The sequence below is a fragment of the Macaca nemestrina genome, chromosome 13 (genome assembly GCF_043159975.1).
Source record: "Macaca nemestrina isolate mMacNem1 chromosome 13, mMacNem.hap1, whole genome shotgun sequence".
Taxonomy (NCBI): domain Eukaryota; kingdom Metazoa; phylum Chordata; class Mammalia; order Primates; family Cercopithecidae; genus Macaca; species Macaca nemestrina.
This window is the reverse complement of record NC_092137.1, coordinates 34,922,297-34,942,225: the sequence shown is the minus strand read 5'-3', so window position 1 is coordinate 34,942,225 and position 19,929 is coordinate 34,922,297. Positions and strand designations below refer to the sequence as shown.

Sequence of the window (19,929 nt, the reverse complement as noted above, 5' to 3'; positions counted from 1 at the left end):
GTGTTTCCCTTGTAAAAAATATCCCCAAAGAATTATTTTGACTCAAGATGAAAAGGAGCATACATTTCAGTAGATATATTTTCTCACTCTGCAAGTGCCAAAGTCCATGACTATAGGATGGGGGAGGAGCAAAAGAAGAACAACTGATATTGTGCCTTAAATTTATTTCCTTCCTTCCTTCCTTCCTTCCTTCCTTCCTTCCTTCCTTCCTTCCTTCCTTCCTTCCTTCCTTCCTTCCTTCCTCTCTCTCTCTTTCTTTCTTTCTTTCTTTCTTTCTTTCTTTCTTTCTTTCTTTCTTTCTTTCTTTCTTTCTTTCTTTCTTTCTTTCTTTCTCTTTTTTTCTTGTTGTTCTTTTGAGATTGAGTCTCACTCTGTCACTCAGGCTGGAGTAAAGTGGCACAATCTCAACTCACTGCAACCTCTGCCTCCTGGTTCAAGCGATTCTCCTGCCTCAGCCTCCTGAGTAGCTGGGATTACAGGTGAGCACCACCAAGCCCAGCTAATTTTTGTATTTTTAGTAGAAGCGGGATTTTACCATGCTGGTCAGGTTGATCTCGAACTCCTGACCTCAAGTGATCCACCCACCTCGGCTTCACAAAGTGCTGGGATTACAGGCATGAGCCACCATGCCTGGCCTGCCTTATGTTTCTTAAACACAGCAATAAGTGCTTATATAAATTAACTCATTTGTCTACTACCATATACTTGAGATACAGGTACATAGAGCTGAGAATATTGAGGCTCAAAATGGTTAACAAACAAACTTGCCCCAGATCAAAGTGCTACTAAGTGGCAATCTTTGAATCTCTGTCTGACTTTTCCAGGAACTTTTTTTTCCTTCCTTCCTTCCTTCCTCCCTCCCTTCCTTTGTTCCTTCCTTCCTTCCTTCCTTCCTTCCTTCCTTCCTTCCTTCCTTCCTTCCACTTGTGTTTTTTGTTTATTCTTGATATGGCAACAAGAACACCTTATAAATCTTAGATTTTGGTTGAAAGGGTGCCATCTGTATGTGCAATGCCATATTATCTTAAACAATAAATAATAATAAACAGTTACTCTTAATTGAATGTATCACGTATCAAGTTTGATGTTGGTTAGGAAACCGTCTTAAGAATATCATGGTAATAATTTTACCAAAAACAAAACAAAAATTGAAAAGAAAGTGATACTTTGAAATGACTGAAACTGTTTAGAATGCACTCATGAACTCTTGTGAGTAAAGGAATTAGATATCTTTGTGTGCTCATGACTAGATGTTCCTTTTCTTATTATCTAAAATTTGCTGTAAAATAGAAGATAAACATGTGGAATACATATGAAATCATCCGTAATAAATTTTTCTAAAAATAATTAAACTAAATATCAATGAACCTACGTTTAAGAAATCTTGTACAAGGTGGGCTAGAGAAGCAGACTCCATTTCTGATGGCAGAAGTAGGAAATTGAGATTTAGAAAGAACAAGATCTGGTTATGGGTCAGAGCTCTAGCACTTGGTGGATTAAAAATCCTTTTCTCAAATGATGGAGATGAAAACATGCTCGTCAGCTTTCTTGGGGACAAGAGCATGGAAGTTTCTAGAAGGAGCTCAGGAGAAGCCAATACATGGTCCAATAGAAGATAGGAACACCATATGCATTGCATGTCATATCTGAGATTATGATAATATTTTGTCTTGAGATTAATGGTTTTAAAAAGTGGCAGAAATGTTACATTTGTTTGTCTAATTTTTTTATTGCCATCTTCCCACTCAGTAATAAAGATCTACTCAATGTATTGGTTGTTATAAGAACACACGTTGATTTTCCTTACAGATGTTGTATGAGAATGGGTAATGATCTTTTTTTACTTCAGAAAAGGTTAGGTCATCCTATAAGGATGCCATCATATATGTGACTTAAGATGCAGCAATAGATTTTAAAGTGGGCCAATAAAAACTGCTTTTTAGCCCAATAAAAAGCAAAAGGACATTAGCAGAATTTCAGGGACTTTGTTCTCAGCCTGGCCCAGACTCTTGAACTTCAAGAGTCTTGGAGACAGCATTCATCTCTTTTGCTTTAGTAAATGTGTGGCCTTGATGAAAGGTGTTTTAATTAATTTTTCTCTGTTAATCCTCATAAAGTTCTTAGAAACACATATTAACTTCACTTTACAAATGAATAAAATGAAAATATGAATAATTTACCCAAATTTTCACAACAAGGGAGGGTAGCTCTTGAATTTAAAAGCAGGTCAGTTTGAATCTCAAGAATATAATCTTAAGTGCTACAATATGTTATACAGTAAGAATGCTAAGAAGCTATTTGCTTGTCATTTCTTGATGAATTTTCTTTTCTTTAGTCATATAATTGTGGTTAGTCTGATACTCACTTTGATTAAGAATTCTGATCAGACAGAATACCACAAAGAGGGCAATAGTTTAACCAATACTAGAATTTACATGTATTCAAAAAACACTTATTGATTTTCTACTATGTAAGAGTTACTGTGCTAAGCACCATATGAATCAACATGAACTTGATATTTAAAATAATGCAGAAAGGAAATATTACAGAATGGTTTCTGGGCTAACTTCCTATACAGACAGCCAATTCCAATATTCTTCTGGACCACCTGAACGTTTCAACTAAATTAAGCATATATAATCACCAGACATCTAACTAAGAAAGGAGGAGGCCTCTATATTGGGTGCAGCAAATAAATTAGAAATATTTCAGAAAGATACAGGGTAATAGCCTTCATCTCCTCTTGACTTCATTGCTTTTTCCTCATTCCACAGTAGAATATTATTACACTGAAAACACTAGAAAATTAATGGGAAGAATGAGATGCTACTCATATATCTTGGAACAGAAATTTGCTGAGATAGGCCTCTGTATCAGTTATTTGGGTTTTTTTCTCATTGAAGATCATGTTAACCGAGGTAGGCATCCAAGTTTGTCCTGATTAGGCAAAGCCGGCACTTAGCATCCTGTTCCCTGATCTGTCCAGCCCCAATCTCCAAGCTCCTGTCAATTTCAAAAGGATTAGCTCTTCCACAGTCCTTCCACTCTCGAGCATGGTAATCGTTTAACGGCATATTTCTTTCTAAGAATCGGTTGAAAAGGAAATGTATATCTGTTATTGACCTCATTGCTTTGTCTGACTTAGGGAAACACATTTAGCAACAGTAAAAATTGAATAATGGATCTGGTGAAGTTGCATTGCTGAATACGACATAAACTCTTGCTACAGTACACATTGCAAGCCGCAATATACTATTTTCTGAGTATTTAAAGTTAGTCCAGCCCAAAATAACATCTACTTCCTAGGGTTATTGTGAAGATTAAATAAGCCGATATGTGTAAAGGCTTAGGACAATATTGTAAGCACACTCAAACCTCAGCTAGTATCATTTTTATTTCATTGTGTTTGTGTTGTCAGGACAATGCAAAACATATGAATAGTCCTCAGTAAAGATTCCTGACTAAAGAGACTGGCAACTCTTTTTCCCATTTTATATCAAATAAATGTCATAAAATTATAGCTAGAATAAAAAAAGACTATCAAGACGTTTCATTTTAAGGTGGTAGAATAAGGATATGTTTTTCTATTGTTATCTCTGAAAGTAGAGGGAGGATAAGAAGTACACACGTAAACTCTTCTGTCTAACTAGGACACACTGTAACCCCACATGCAATATTTGAGGAGGGTTGTTAGGCCAAGAAAAGTTTATTTCAAGCATGCCTGCTGCCACGGGTGCAGCAGACAGGATTAGGAGAATCCAGAGTCTCAGGCCAGGTGCCTCACCCTGAGAGACGAAACCAACTCTGTTGTTAGGAATAATAGCAACAAGAGATATGGACCACTGAGTTTATTTCTCTGGATCCCGCTAGATACTACAGATTAGGACTGCCGGAATAAATAAAAGAATCCATAGAAGTAGCATTAATGAAGGATTTATCCAAAGGAAAAGCAGAGAGGAGGAGAGGCCAAGTTGTGACCAGCCAGCTATCTGTCAGAATAAGGAATGTCTAGAAGAAAATCAAACCAAAGCGCTTGTAGTCTCTTGTTCTCTCTCTCTCTCTCTCTCTCTCTGTCTCTCTCTCCCACACACACATACACACACACACGCGTGCACACACACACACTGTTCCAGGTTTTAATTTTTTCTAGATCAGAATGCTAGCCCTTCCTTCACATAAAGTGCTTCAAAATAACTTTTCTCAGAAGAATGTAAATCATTCAAATATGAGTAAGAGTCTTCAGACAACAAGAGCTTAAAGCAGGCACAGAAGGAAAACAAAGACAAAATGACGTGGCGGGGGAAGGACATTAAAAAAAATGTTGCCATTGTTTGGTGATGACATTGAAGAGAAAAATTAAATGACACAGAAATAAAGGTCACTTTAAGATATAAAAAAAGAGGAGACTGAGTACAATTGAAAAAATAAATGCCAGAATGTACAAGACTAAGAAACAATTAGCAAAATAACTTAAAATAAATAAAAAGTTAAAAAACACATAAAATGGGAGATGCAGCCTCTATTAAGATGAGAGACGAAGAAAAGCAAAACAATACGTATTTGAATTTATTTAATTAGAATGCCATTCAGAAATCATTCAAAGCTTGAATCTGAGCTTTGAGGAGTCACTACAGCATGTCTCCAGAATAACTGATTCCGAATGACAAATTTCAAGACTTTTTCGGATAAACTGTTGTGATTTCAAAGATGAGAGAAAGAGAGAGGCAGAGACAGAGATCCTCATATGTATAGGAAAAGGTAATAAAAATAGGCAGCTCTCAGACATGTATACAAAAAAATTCCCATATTGGAAGAGAGGTCTGTTATTAGAAATCTAATCAAGGTAAACTGCTAAAGAGGGAATGAAGAAAATCGTAAAATAGATATTCCACACACACACACACAAATACAGCAGTCTCACCAAGTCAGAAACAATATTTCCTTCTAGTCTGCTAGACAACATGGATTATTCCTATAGTCTAAGACATTTTGTTGGGTGTTCTAGTTATTTGTGTACTTGGCTTTCTCGTCCATACTTAAGCCCCTCTTTTTTTGCACATAGATTGGGCTCAAGGCAAAGCTATAGCCCAATGATAAATAGTCTGAGATTACAATCAGGAGTTCCATGACTTACTTCTCTAATTATTAATAATTGTATTTCATGAAAAACAAAACTCTTGGATAAACAAAGAGTTTTAAAAAGGCTATTCTGGTATGGCTTTGTGTGATAAATATTCCTCTGTGTGTAAGCCTAAGTCGTGTGGAATAATGAGGCATTAATACAAGGCAGGAACTTATTCTAGGTACTGGTTCAGGCATATTTAGCACTAAGATGATGGTCCAGGGAGTCAGGCTGCTATTTTTTTAAATTACTTTCAGTTCTGGGAGACATGTGCAGAACATGCAGGTTTGTCACATAGGTATACATGTGCCATGGTGGTTTGCTGCACCCATCAACCCATCATCCAGGTTTTAAGCTCCACAAGCATTAAGTGTTTGTCTTAATGCTCTCCCTCCCCTTGCCCCCTACCCCCTGACAGGCCCCAGTGTGTGACGTTCCTCTCCCTGTGTCCATTTGTTCTCATTGCTATTTTTTTAAACTAAAGTTTCAGACCAGTCTCTGGGCCAGATCCATTCTCAGCTGAATATGCCCAGTGCTCATGTTGGCAGGTTGTGACAGTCACATAACATTCCATAAAATGGGCTTCTCGGAAAGACCATCTCAGCCTTGAATATCTGTGAATGGCAATGTGAAGAAAAGCACATTAGCTTATCTCTCTTCTCTGATCTTCCAAGTTTATGAAGTAAAAATTTTCAAGGGCTACCTCTAGAGAGAAAACATGTTTCAAACCTGATCTAGCTGCTATCTCTACCTGATTAAACTATGGTTTAAGTGTACAATATATAAACAAGCAATGTGTTAATACAAAAAAAGGAAAAAGGGGAGAAATAGAGAGAGAGCAAGAGAAAGTGGGATGGGGGAAGGAAGGAAGGAAGGAAGGAAGGAAGGAAGGAAGGAAGGAAGGAAGGAAGGAAGGAAGGGAGGGAGGGAGGGAGGGAGGGAGGAAATACCTAGGCTCAGTATCCCAATCAAACATGTTTAATTTAACATGATCTTCTTACAAAGAGAGTTAAAACATAAAACATCCTGGGAACACCCAATCACATTGGTACAGTCGCCTAAGGCTGGTTTTTATGAATCAATTCCACAAAACATCATCCTTACAATATCATCTTCATCAATTAATATTTATTGAGCAGCTTCTCAGGTACATGACACATGAACAGAGATGATTAACTTCCTGTTCTTTTCCCTTCTCTTTAGAAAATGAAGCCAGTACAACCTTCAAAATATCTGCCTGAGGGGAAAAAATGGACTTGCTCTCACAGCCTGAACAAATATTATTTCCAGAACTAATTTTCCACTTATCTGACTCTTGCCATCCGTATTTTTAATATCCCGTGATGTCTCTGAACAATTTAAAATTGAAAGTCACTATGTACAAACTGTCACAGTCAAGAGTGTGTTTTGTATCCATTTCATTTGTTTAATGTTTTATATTTTAAAATTCCTTTTGATGGCAATTACTTAAGCTAACCAAAGTAGCTATTGTTTTTCTCAATTTATAGGCACACATTTATAAAATTTAAGTGATTTATACTACATCTCCTTGTTTGCTTGGGCTTCAAACTTTCTGTTATTAATTTGTAAATAAGGACACATGCTCACTCAAAATTACATTACATGCTGCAGAGTAATTTTATATTACTTTTCCTATTTACCAACAGCTTTCCTTCTACAGGTTGAGAAAGAAAGAGATAATGTAAGTGTATCTAACAACAGCAAATCTTTGTTAGTACTTACTGAGCCAAGCTCTGTGCCGAATACTTTGCATTTGTGGTATTTATATTTAGAACAGACTTACGGGGTTGGCATTTGTATTAGTCTTATTTTGGATGAATTCGCTGATGCTTTTGAAAGTAAAGTTGCTGAGTCATATGGTATTTCTAGTTCTAGATCCTTGAGGACTCGCCATACTGTTTTCCATAATTGTTGAACTAGTTTACAATCCAACTAGCAGCGTAAAAGTGTTCCTATTTCTCCACGTCCTCTCCAGCACCTGTTGTTTCCTGACTTTTTAATGATTGCCATTCTAACTGGTGTGAGATGGTATCTCATTGTGGTTTTGATTTGCATTTCTCTGATGGCCAGTGATGACGAGCATTTTTTCATGTGTCTGTTGAGTTTGTGTCCTTTGCAGGGACATGGATGCAGCTGGAAACCATCATTCTCAGCAAACTATCGCAAGAACAGAAAACCAAACACCGCATGTTCTCACTCATAGGTGGGGACTGAACAATGAGATCACCTGGACTCGGGAAGGGGAACATCACACACTGGGGCCTATTATGGGGAGGGGGGAGGGAGGAGGGATTGCACTGGAGTTATACCAGATGTAAAGGACGAGTTGATGGGTGCAGCACACCAACATGGCACAAGTATACATATGTAACAAACCTGCACGTTATGCACATGTACCCTACAACTTAAAGTATAATAATAATAAAAAAAGAAAAAATAATAAATAAATAAAATAAAATGGTTCAACCACAAAAAAGAAAAAAAAAGAAAGTAAAGTTGCCATTAAGTGGCAGAGCTGGGATTAGAACCCAAGTCATCGGAATCCAATACCCATATTCTGAATTACTGCAATACACTTGCCCTTTTTACTTTGTGGAAGCAACTAAATTATGTTTATACATCCTCCAGATATGTACATTGTTTTAGATGACACATTCCTATATCTTAATTACTGGATCATCTAGACCATATAGGTAATAATTTTTAATATGTTGGTGGTAAGTACATGTTTAAACACTGAAAATCTCTGCCCAAATATTTTTAATTCTTTTACATACTCCATAGGTATTTTGATTTCAACCAAATTCAACAAACATATAGTGATACACTCTATGTAGAAATAAATTATATGTGGCATTATGAGATCTCAAAGGCAAATATAACAGATTTCCAATTCTGAAGGAAAAATGACATATTACTGCAAAATTCTAATAAACAAATCTAACTGGAAATTAAATGTGGTTCTTGGTTCTGTTTCTAATTCATTCATTATATTTATAGATGTAAGTGATCTATGCCAAATAGAAGCATACAAACATCACACCAACAAGAAAACTGTCATCCTATCTACCAATAGAACAGCTCTTCGATTTTACAAAGAGCTCCCAGTATATAGCAGCAAAAAATTTTGAGAATTCCTTGTACCAGTTTACAACCCAGGATGGTCTAAAATATAGAGCAATAACAATTTTATAACTTTTCTTATTGTAACGCCATGTTATTTCTCCCATAATGTTGTTATTGGTAGCAAAATTTGAGGGAGAAATTTTGCAGGCAGTTTTTGTGGCAATTGTAGATTAACACTTTCATTATTAAGTTCTTCAGTGTTGGCTTATTTGTAGATTTCATTAATTGATAATAGTAATAATGGCTTACTATCTAGCTTTGCAATTATAAAAATAATGCCTCAAATTTTCACAAAATATCTAGAACTTAAAACCCTAAATAGAGTGTATCTTGTGGTGTCAGAAAGTGGAAGGTTGGGATTGGACTGAGGGGTAGACAGTTACCATGCAAATTACATGAAGAGGTTAGCATATAATTGGAATTTGCCCCTAGAATCATAAATTAGGGATGCATCCTCATCCTCTTACACTTGTAAGCTTCTCTTTCTTGAAAATCCTGCCTAAAGAAATAGCACCATTTTGTTGAAGTTTTTAAAATACTCTTCATAATTACATAGTATATGACTCAGAAATAACCCCTACCTATAACCTCATTTACTTATTTATTTGTTTGTTTAGCAAACATTGATTCTACTCTGCTATGTGATAGCATTATGCTGTTTCCATTATGTGCAATGATGAGCGGGGTCAAAACTTTTTCTGCCTCATTATAATAAAAGCCTAGTGAGAGATCCAGATGAGTTAACAGGAAATAATAACACGAAGCAATGAGAGCTGTTGGTGGGGTAGTAGAGAATATCAGGAGAGTACATGTAGGGGAGAAGCACTGTTCAATGTCTGCCACGTGCATGTGAAGGTGTGTAAAAGTGATCAGGGAATGCTGTCCATATAAGCTGACAGTGCCAAGGACGCCACGGTCAAAGAATACAGAGTAGCAGATACATAGGATGAATAAGTCTAAAGATCTAATATACCATAGGAAGACTATAGTTAGTAGTAGTGTTTTGGATTCAGAATTCTTGCTAAATGAGTAGATAACCCCTGCTCTTTTCTTCAGGAGGGAAAAATAGGTAGCTATGAGAGATTATAGGTATGTTAATTTTCTCCACAATAGTAACCATTTTACTGTATACATATGTATCTTATAACAGCATATTGTATACCTTTAAACACACACTTTTTTTTTTTTTAAAGAATGTATCTGCTCATCCAGGCAAACATTGGAGGAAGAGAAGTTTAATGATGCTTCACTCAGAGAATGACTCATGTAAAGGCTGAGGGTTGAGAGGGGTCAAGATATTCATGACATTAGGAGTAACTGAACTGAGGGGTACACAGAGTAGGGTGAGAAGTGGGTGGCAGTTGCTCAGAATAGATAGCTGTGAAGGAGCCATGTAACAAAGGATCTTGTAACTCTCGATAAGGGAGATGCACAATATCTTAAAAGTAATGGGGATCCATTCGTTTATACAGGTGTGAGATAGGGTGTTTGTGTTTTTTGAAAGATTGCTATAGCTATAATGGGGAAAATGACTAAAGGCAGAGGTGAGAGGGGAGGCAGGAAAGTTTCTACATATTTTAAAAATATATATGTATATAGGTACATAGAGATATACACATATATGCATATATATAATCAATATACAATATTGTATAATTAATATTACATCATTTTTAATTTCATGTGTCTTTCCTTTTTTATACCATATGTGTCAATGATTAAATAAGTTAATTTATGAAAACAGTTTGTACATCACCTTCTCACATTAACATTTCATGGACTTTAATTAGTGGTGATTCCACAGCACCATTCAAAGAGCGATTGGTTAGAAATAAACAGAAAAATATCAGAGAATGCTAGGGATCAAAAATCTGCCATTGCTGAGTGCTTGTGCTCCATTTGAGTGGTGCAGAGGCCTGGGTTTTTGAGTGGCAGCAGTCTGGAACTGTGCAGAGAGGGTAGAGTGTGCAGTGACTCAGTAACTCAGTTATTTTTTAAAAAAATACATAGCCGGGTCAGCATATCCAATTCTGTTTTTCTTCAAGGAATGCTGTAACAGGGAAATCATTCTTTCCTGTATGGAAAGAAGACATATTCTAGATTACTCAGAAGTAAAATAATGGGTTCCAGATTCTCCCCACATTTCAATACTGTATGCCTAAGACCCAGAAATTAAAAAAACAAATGGATCATTTAGCTCAATAGCCCTCACGTTTCCCATCTGCAAATCTCTCACGGAGGGGATTAGAGAGTGTGGACAACCTCCTGTGATCTAAAACATAAAAATTCATAGTCAAGTGAAAAGTTATGCCCAAAACTTTGAAATATTTAGCCCAATACCGAATGGAAAGTACATCATATTGGTTGTTTGCAAAAGAAATGCTAGCATCATCTCCTGTATGCTGATAGTTATAAGTAGTTTGAGTAGAAATGTCCTTTCAAAACTTGAGCTATCTATACTCAATAACATCGACAACCATATCCTCACTGACTGTATTAGACAAGAACTCATTAAAAACATACAATTTAAGTGATCTAAAAATTCACGATGTAATCATTGAACACGAAATAAAATATTTAATCAAAAAGTCAGCGTATAACTGAAAAATTTTCAAACGGTAACAATTCCAAAGTTACGGATGTGTTCCCTGTTTCCTTTATCTATTATATTTTATTTTATCCCACGGGTAAGAAGATTTTATATAGCCGGAAAGTAAGGAAAAGCTAACAAAAGTAACTCAATATACTCAGTTAGTTGCGTCTATGAAAATAGAGTTATAACTCAGTAAAATTGTTGGGTTCTTGCCTTTTTATAACAAGAATTTTGTTTTGATTTAGTGCTTTAGATTTTGTTTTGTCACTACCTATGACCAAATAACTTGCTATAAAGCAGTTGTCATGCGGTGCCAGCATAGGCTCTGCTTGATGACACAGGACCAGGGAACCATGAATGAGGGAAAAGAAAAAGAATTACAAGTGGGAGACAAAATAAAGCATGTGAAGGAAAGAATATGGAGAATAACTTGTGTAGTAACTATATCATAGTAGTCACTCAGTAGATGAAAAAAAGGTGACAAAGGATGAAAAACTAAAAGGCGAAAAGAAAATATATGATGCTTTAATTCATGATATGGAAAGAATGCTCTGCTCTCATTTATATGAAAGAGCTAAGTGAGGAGAATTCATGGACACAGAGAGGGGGAAAACAGACTCTGGGATCTGCTTGAAAGTGTAGGGTAGGGGGTGGAAGAGGATTAGAAATTATAACTTTTGGGTACTAGGCTTAGTACCCAGGTGAATAAATAATCTGTTCAACAAATCCCCATAACCTGAACTGACCTATACAGTAAACCTGCACATATATCCCTAAACCTAAAATCAAAGTTCAAAAAAGAGAAAGAATGCTCTACTCTGGCAATTTCTCCTCATTCTGTTACCTATTCCAAGGAAAGGACATTCCTTTAACCATCCCAATGTGCGAATATTTACCTTAATACCACTTGCGTTGATGCCCACTTCATCTTTTTTTTTTTTAATTTAATAATCTCTCTGCTTCTATAATGTCAGTCCAAGTAGCTTAGTGTTTGGGGAAGAATCTACTTAATTTTCAAAGTCTGTGTAACCATTATTCCAGTGAAAAATATGCTTTAGTTCCTTTCTCTAACACTCTTAAGCTAATTTTACACATTGGTCCCATTAGAAGAATCTTCTTTCTCTCTAAACGATACCACTAAGTCCAATACTCAGTTAGTGCAAAGACCAGAATTGTCTTGCAAAGTGGCACAAAGCAGATCACAGAGACCAAAACTCAGTCTTCCAGAAAAGAAAAAAAAATCTTTTAAAATGCAGAGGAAGAAAATTTCCTCTCTCTAATAAATCAAGAAGTCATAAGATATCTGTTATTTATTTTACAGGTGGAGGTCAAATGCCAAATATTTTTCAAGGAAAAAAAATACCAGTCTTTCATTTCAATTAACCTTATAAAGCAGTCCATAAATATCTTTGAAAAATATTCCTGGCAGCAGGAATTATTTTAAAGGAAGTTTTTTACTAAGATAAATGGAGACCTATGTTGAGTTTAGCGTTCAATCAACTTTCCAATTTAAGCATTTGAAAGATGAGTTTCCTGAAATATACTTCAAAGCCTGATTTGAAGACCCTGATTATCTCCTTTAAGGCACCACACAGGGAATGTCCAGAAATCTTTCAAAGAACAAAGCCAACCTCCAGAGGCAATGACCAAGTTCTTTTTTCTCTTTTTGAGACAGTAAAGATAAATGTATTATATGTGGCTTATCACATTATGTAAATTACATATGTCTAGTGTTTAACTTATTCCAAGGAAGAACTGTTGTAGAATTCTGTGGTTCTAAAAGTAACAATTTAGAAAATGGACAAAATTTTAATTTTGAGCTAATTAATCTAATTGAAGGTCCAATTATCATATTATACATATACTAAATGTTTTTATAACAAGGTCTTATTATTTCAAAGTTATCATTAGTTAAAGATATTTTGAAATTTCCTTGGGAAAGTAAAAATAAGTTGAAGAGCTTGGTACATAAAAAGGAAAGAAATAACAATCTATATAAATTTAAATATGTTTTATATTTAAAAAATAGTATCATGCAAACCAGAAATAATACCACAATTTTAGTTATTGAATTTAAATCTTACTCTTAATTAAAATTCCTGATGAAAACATATAAAGATCTATGCAAATGAATGTATTTGTTCCAACCATGAAAGGACACGTGTTTCAGGGTTATATCTAAGGCTGATCCTTATTTGTAGAATAAGGATTATGTAAGTTGATATAAATTAGGATAATATAAATCATATAAGTTGCTCATAATACTTTAAGTGTAATGAAAGTATATTAAAATTTTGTATGTATTCCAAACTCAAACTTGTTTCTATTGATTACAGTGCTTACAGGTAGAGGGACAGAGAGAGAGAGAGAGAGAGAGGCAGGGAGAGAGGAAAGGAGGGAGGAAGAAAGAAAAATTTAAAACACAATATTATAATTAAAATATTCACTATTATAGAAGAAGCATTTAATTTTAGTAAGTTTCAAGAACTTTTATAAACTCATAAAACAGCATGGAATCTAGAAGAACTAAATCAGACTACATGAGTAAGTCACCATTATGTATTCATATTCTAAACCAGGTATAGTACCATAAACTTAAGATATAGAACATATTATTGGAATTAAATTGTAGAAAGTTCTTTAAAGATAAAGATTAGAATCAATGCAGGTCTTTACACAAATACTGACTGTTTCATAATAAAAAGGTATCATTATTACTGGAGATAGAAGACACTAGAGAAAACTATTTTGTAAGTTTATTTTAAAAATCTTCAAATGGAAGCTTCAATGGAGCCTGCAGATGGGAGATGCTACAGGCCGGACTGCTGTTCTTCATACAACTAATTTTAACCAACTCCAGATACTCATTTTGGTACATATATGAATTTTTGAATGCTAGAATATTTTCCCCTTAAAAATCATATGAGTTACCCACGATGCCTTGGGTTTAATGTGAGTATATTAAAATTAGTGTGTATTCCAAGCTCAAACTTGTTTCAATTGATTCCAGTCTTTACAGATAGAGGGACACAGAAAGTGAGAGGGAGGGAGAAAAGAAAGGAGGGAGGGAGAAAAGAAAGGAGGGAGGAAGAAAAGAAGAGGTTTTCCTGCATCCGCTAAAACACATCTCATCTTGATATCCAGCTGTTGTTGAGTGGTTTAAAAATCCCTTTTGCTGACTGGGTTATGGGGAGAGATGTGAGTTGCTGTGATGTCATATCAGCCATGCAGAATGAAACACATGCTGAAAATATCTAAAACAAGTTTATCTCTCACTGCAGCTGAGAATGGTGCTGGTGGAGAGAAACAATTCAGAAATGGTTTACAAGAATTCATTTCTACGTATAACAAGGACCACCATGAAAATACATAGGATCATTTCCATTATCAGTAATAAAAAATGATGCATAAGCAAGGCAAATATGTAATTAGACTGAAACATGACAACTAGAGATTAGACAAAGCTTCCATGAAATTGACAATAGACAATGCTACTGATATTTCTTGGAATTTTGTAACCACTGGCCTGACATGAAATGTTACATTATGCATCAATTTATTTATCAATTTGTTTATTTCACTGAGATTTTTGAATAACCCTATGCAAGGCACACAACTACAAGATGTGGCGATTCAAATATAAAAATGATGACACGCATCCTGCCCTTAGAGAGTTTACAACCTAATGGGGGATAAGAGGGAGATAAGCTCTGCATATAAATGATTATAATGCAATGAATTACATAGTTAGTGTTATGGCCTGAGTACAGATAAACTACTGTATGGTTTCACCTGAGAGAAAGTTTGATTATAGTTGGGAGATAGGAATGTTTCACTAGAAGCTGGTGTTTGAAACAGGACTTAAAGGGTGGGTCCGTAGCCTAAGTGGGGCAGGTACATCAGCTGCTACAAAAGGAGAAATGCTGTAGGTATAGGGATCTACAAGAATCAGAATGGATATGTAGCCAAAAACAATTTTGGAGCTATCTTAGAATTAACTTGTGTATATCAATTAACTCAGTAATTTGATGTCTCAGTAACTAGCCTGAGAAGCATTCACCCATGTATACAAAGTGACAGGTGCAAAGATGTTGCAGAGTTTGAAGATCATATTGTTAAGTGAGAAAAATGCACAGAGCCCAGATAAAGTATGGTGTCATTAGCACCAAAAAAGTTACACACAAATAATTTTTCTTATAGGGGTGCATATGTGATTATGCAGACATGTATGTTTTCTGAAAACAAACAAGTCACATTGATAGCATTGGTTTTCCTCTAAGAAGTGTGACAGGATGGAGGTAACGACATTCTTTTTTTCATACAGAGAATGAATTTGTTCATTTCTTGTGTAATCAAAATCTAGTTAAAGAGTAATGGATACAAAAGATTACACTTAGATAAATAATTCACTTTCCTTCATATAACTAAAAGCAGAGGCACTCTCACATTTTTCTTTCAGTCCACTGGAACATGCTTGGTTTATTTTGATCTTTACAGATGACCTGCTTAACTTTGGGTAAATATCCTTGCTTCCTATTATTTAGTGTCTTTCTTAGTAAAGTATAGCTAACGGTAATCTCTTGCTTAGCTACAACAAAGGTATCTTACAAGAATTTAATACAAATACATCGTGAATATCAAAAGATGAACACGTGGAGAATAAAACAATGTCCATTATTATTAATTTTCTCCTTCTTAATTTATGTACATACTCTTCTGGAAACTTCATGGCCACATTTTTCTATGTGTCACTTCACAATGTATTAGAATTCCAATTAATAATAAAAACTGCTGGGAGAAGATGAATACAAATGTAATCACCATACTGGACTCTGGCCAAGATCCCAGGATCATTTCTCTGTCAAAAAGTGCTATGAATCCATTTCAGGTGTGCAAGGTCAGGACCTCTGATTTGCGTCTCATTTGAAATCATGGCCTCTGTCAGCCAATAGGTCTTAACAGTGTTCCAAGTCTGACTGAAGGGGTCTGAGCAGAATAGAAGGCGTTGCTGATTTCATTCCCTACTTCTTTCCACTCTCTTTAGTGATCCCCTTTTCTCCCTGAAGAAATCTTTGAAGTGGAGGGTGTTAAAACCCTGGGTCCCTGGTAATGGCAGCCTGGTGCTGCTGAGAGCAGAGAGATTGAGTGCCAATTATGAATGGATCAGGCACTGCAGGAAAGGAACAGAGACACAGAGAGGATTTCTTCACAGACGCTGTTGAATTTGTCATAAAGAGCGTACTCCTGTTGATGCACTATTTTTTGGTAATATTTAGAGGACTTTAGCAATTATATTTGAGACGGGGAAAATTAGCATGGCCTTGAATTTTATTTTAACCTGTAAAATATTTATGACTGCCTAATATATCTTTCTAAATAATGTAACTTGCCTTAATTAGACATATTTGCCTCATTTAAACCTTTGGTTCCTGGACTTCATTCTGTATTTTGAATTGTTAAATTCAAAAATCTGCTAACTTAGCGATTGGTCTAGTTATAGCACTTTACCCATGCCTGAAATATTGCCCACTAGTCAAAGAACCCTGGAAAGGTACATTTGTAAAACCAGAAACCTTGGCTTTTTGATTACCCAGTTATGTGCATAAAGATATTCATACTAACACAACACTGATGGCCAGTGGGCAGGCATTGTCCAATTAGTACCAGACCCTAGGAGGGATACCTTATTTGGCACTTCAAGCTGGCACTGCTTCTCTGTGTGCTATTATAGGAAAAAGCTGAATGCCAGAACAGGGAGGCATTTTGTGCCATCAACGCCAAAGTAATATTTAGACCAGAGCATTTGCTCATCCATATGTTTTTTACCAGGGTTGTAATTTTCATTTTTCACAAAGGTAGGAAATCTGCTCTGTAAAGAACGATCCTAAAATTATTTCTTTCTTCCCTTTCGGAGGTTTATTTGTGAACACAAACACACAGAAAAATCTCCTGAATTGAAAGGAATATTTTATTTGAATTTATTATATGTGAGCTTGTAGTTATACTATTTTCAAGTTAGAGTTTAGAGAGTGTCCTGATGTGTAAATCTGTTTAGCTGGCTTTGAATTTAACAGTGTGAGTGTGGTGGATGAGAATGGGATGGGTACACTATTCTAACTGCCTCGAAAGTGAAAAGAGGTTTCTAGTAGAGGAACAGAGAATTGTAATAATAGAGCTCTGATGATGGAAGGAAGGGCTGCCAAGAAAAGAAAAGAGAAATCAGTTCACAGATAAAGGACGAATTAATGAGGCTGAAACTGCTCTGGGACAATAAAGAAAATTTTGCCTCTTCTCAAGCTTTGCTTATATGCTGATATATATGCTAAAATAATTGTGACTTCAAATGACTTAATTTAAGAGACAGATAAAGATTATTATATCCACCTTTCAATGAAAAACCATAATTAAAGTAATGCCAAATATCTGTATTCGATAAAGGTAAGTGCTCCAAACAAGCCACGGGTTAAAGTAAAGCAATAGAAAATTGAATGTTTCACCTCCAGCTAGTTCAATATTGAGGACTAGATCAAATATTTTTTTGAGGTTCCTTTAATGTCCAACTGCTGTGATTTTCAGACAAATACTAATAACCAGTAGCTATTCCTCCATACAGTCCACTAATGGGTTGTCAAAGAATACAAAATAAGCATCACTTCACTTATTCTTGCCACCCTCTATCCACAAGGTGAAGCCAGTTCATTTTATAATTCAGTTGTACAACTTAGTTAAAATGATAAAATGATCATATGTCATTACTTCATGTAAGCTGAAAACAAATACTTGCTATTCTGTCTTCTCTCAAGATACAACATACTCATTTCTTCAAATGTAAACCTCTTTGGTTGCACAGCTATAAAGAACACCATAAATCTTTGTCTGTATCATGAAATTACTTAATCCCTTCCTGATTTAGTGTATTAATGATAACACATACTATTTTAATTACAATAAAAGGCCTTTTTTGTAGAACATGTGGTTGGGTACACAAATATAGTCATAAATTGAAGCCTAATTTAAATGCCGTGTGTGTGTGTGTGTGTGTGTGTGTATATATATATATATAAATTTTTATAAATAGTAAAAAAAAAACTGGCCTCAAAGATAGAAACTGCCCATGACGGGACCGAGCTAGTTATATCTGATAGTGAAATCTGGTAATTCCAACTAAATTAATATTATATTGTTCTGATATATATCTTAAGGGTATTTAAGGTTATTGTTTGCTGTCATTTCTGCATTCTAAAATAGGCAGTGAAAATATTGGCATTCCAGTCTTGATTGGACATGATCATATTCTTATTTACTGTGTGCTTCTTTTTTCTCTAAGACCATTAGATAATAATTTTATTATTTTTCCAATGAAAAACTTGGGGTAGTTTATTGATGGGTACACCAGGGTGATTAAAGAACAACCAAATAGCTGTGTGAATGGGAAAAAATACCACTTTCCTAGTTTCATGTTCTTTAGTTTTAACTTCTGATTGCCAAATGTTCCTTCCATGGATTTATACATGCTTTTACAAACATCTGTCAACATACTACTTGTTGTTAGTAACCATTAAAATAAGTTGATCTAGTTAGGGTAGATAATTTTTACTCAAACTAACTACTGGGCTCATTAGACACACTTAAATAACCGAAAGTAAAATCAAATGTCTTTTCTTATGGCATGATAGAGTAACTTGTACCACATTATCTTTCCATTATAAACAACTATAAAACAGGACAAAATACACAAAGCAATATTTTTCAGACTTTGGAAAAGAGGAAGTGCAGAAACATCATTCCTAAGCGAAGAGAAACATAGAAGGTATTCCTCATGGTTACCCCAGTTGTCTGCCTTGAAGCATTGTTCAGACAACAATATAATGAAATGGAGCCTAAGCAAAGCAGGGTAATATTAATAAGCTGAAGAAGCAATAATCTGACCCCAGACCTAAAGAAGTGGCTGGAATTTTGCTGTGTAGGGTCTTGAAAAGGAGGTTGCTGCACAAAGAAGGAGTTCTATGTATTTGCAGATGGATCTAGTTAAGTCTTTGTACAAATACTACACTACACATATGTAAGATGAAATTTAAAGAATTGTAGCCAAAAAAAAAAAAAAAAAAAGTTATGGGGAAGCTCAGCACTGAACAGAGATCTCAGAGGCCACAAAGTACAAGGAAACATAAGAATTTCAATCCGACAGAGTAAGGAGAATATGCTGAATACCCCAGGTTTCCAACTGAGATTCCAAAAGTTCATGCTATAAAAGAACTACTTGAGAAATTCATTAAGACCTAACCTATACTTATCCTTACAAAGCTTTAAATCAATCATAATTAGTGGCATATTAATCCACAACTAAATTGCTTCTTAGAATGAAACTCAATACCTTTTAAAGAAAGACAAAAAAATCCAGACTTTGAACACTATAGCATTGAAAATTATTTTTAAAAACATAAAAAATGCTAAACCTATAGAGAATCAGAAAAGTTTTGCCTATAATTAAGAAAAACAAAAACAATAATATTAAAACCACACACAAAATCTGTATTTATCTGTTCTCACGCTACTAATAAAGCCATATCCGAGAAAGGGTAACTTATAAAGGAAAGAGGTTGAATGGACGGACTCAAAGTTTCACATGGCTGGGGAGGCCTCACAATCATGGCAGAAGCTGAAGGAGGAACAAAGTCACATCTTATGGGGTGGCAGGCAAAGAGAGGATGAGAGCCAAGCGAAAGGGGAAACCCCTTATACAACCATCAGCTCTCCAGAGATGTATTCACTACCATGAGACTAGTGTGGGGGAAACTGCTCCCATGATTCAATTATCTCCACCAGGCCCCTCCCACAACATGTGGGAATTATGAGAGCTATAATTCAAGATGAGATTTGGGTGAGGACACAGCCAGACCATATCAAAATCCTAGCGAAATGATATAAGGAATATAAAACATCAATATTTAGTCAATTTTAAAAATAACAAATACACTGTTGGAGAAAAATAGGACTCTCTGTAAACTAATAAAAGAATAAAACAAAATGAAATAAAATTTATTGAACTAAAGGATAAAAATATTTA

At 35.2% G+C, this 19,929-nt stretch overlaps 1 long non-coding RNA gene across 3 annotated transcripts in view; it reads right to left on the bottom strand.

The window, feature by feature from the left end:
- The window catches only part of LOC105464821 (uncharacterized), a 64,994-nt gene that overhangs the window by 4,913 nt on the left and 40,152 nt on the right, over window positions 1-19,929 (bottom strand). The window contains exon 4 of one of the 3 annotated variants that reach the window (XR_011612236.1): window positions 5,301-5,736. The exons of 1 other annotated variant lie outside the window; for it this stretch is intronic. This is a non-coding gene — a long non-coding RNA (uncharacterized lncRNA). Of the gene's footprint in view, window positions 1-5,300; window positions 5,737-10,035; window positions 10,344-19,929 lie in introns of those variants that run through there. One more of the 3 variants, XR_977027.2, reaches the window with a different exon arrangement.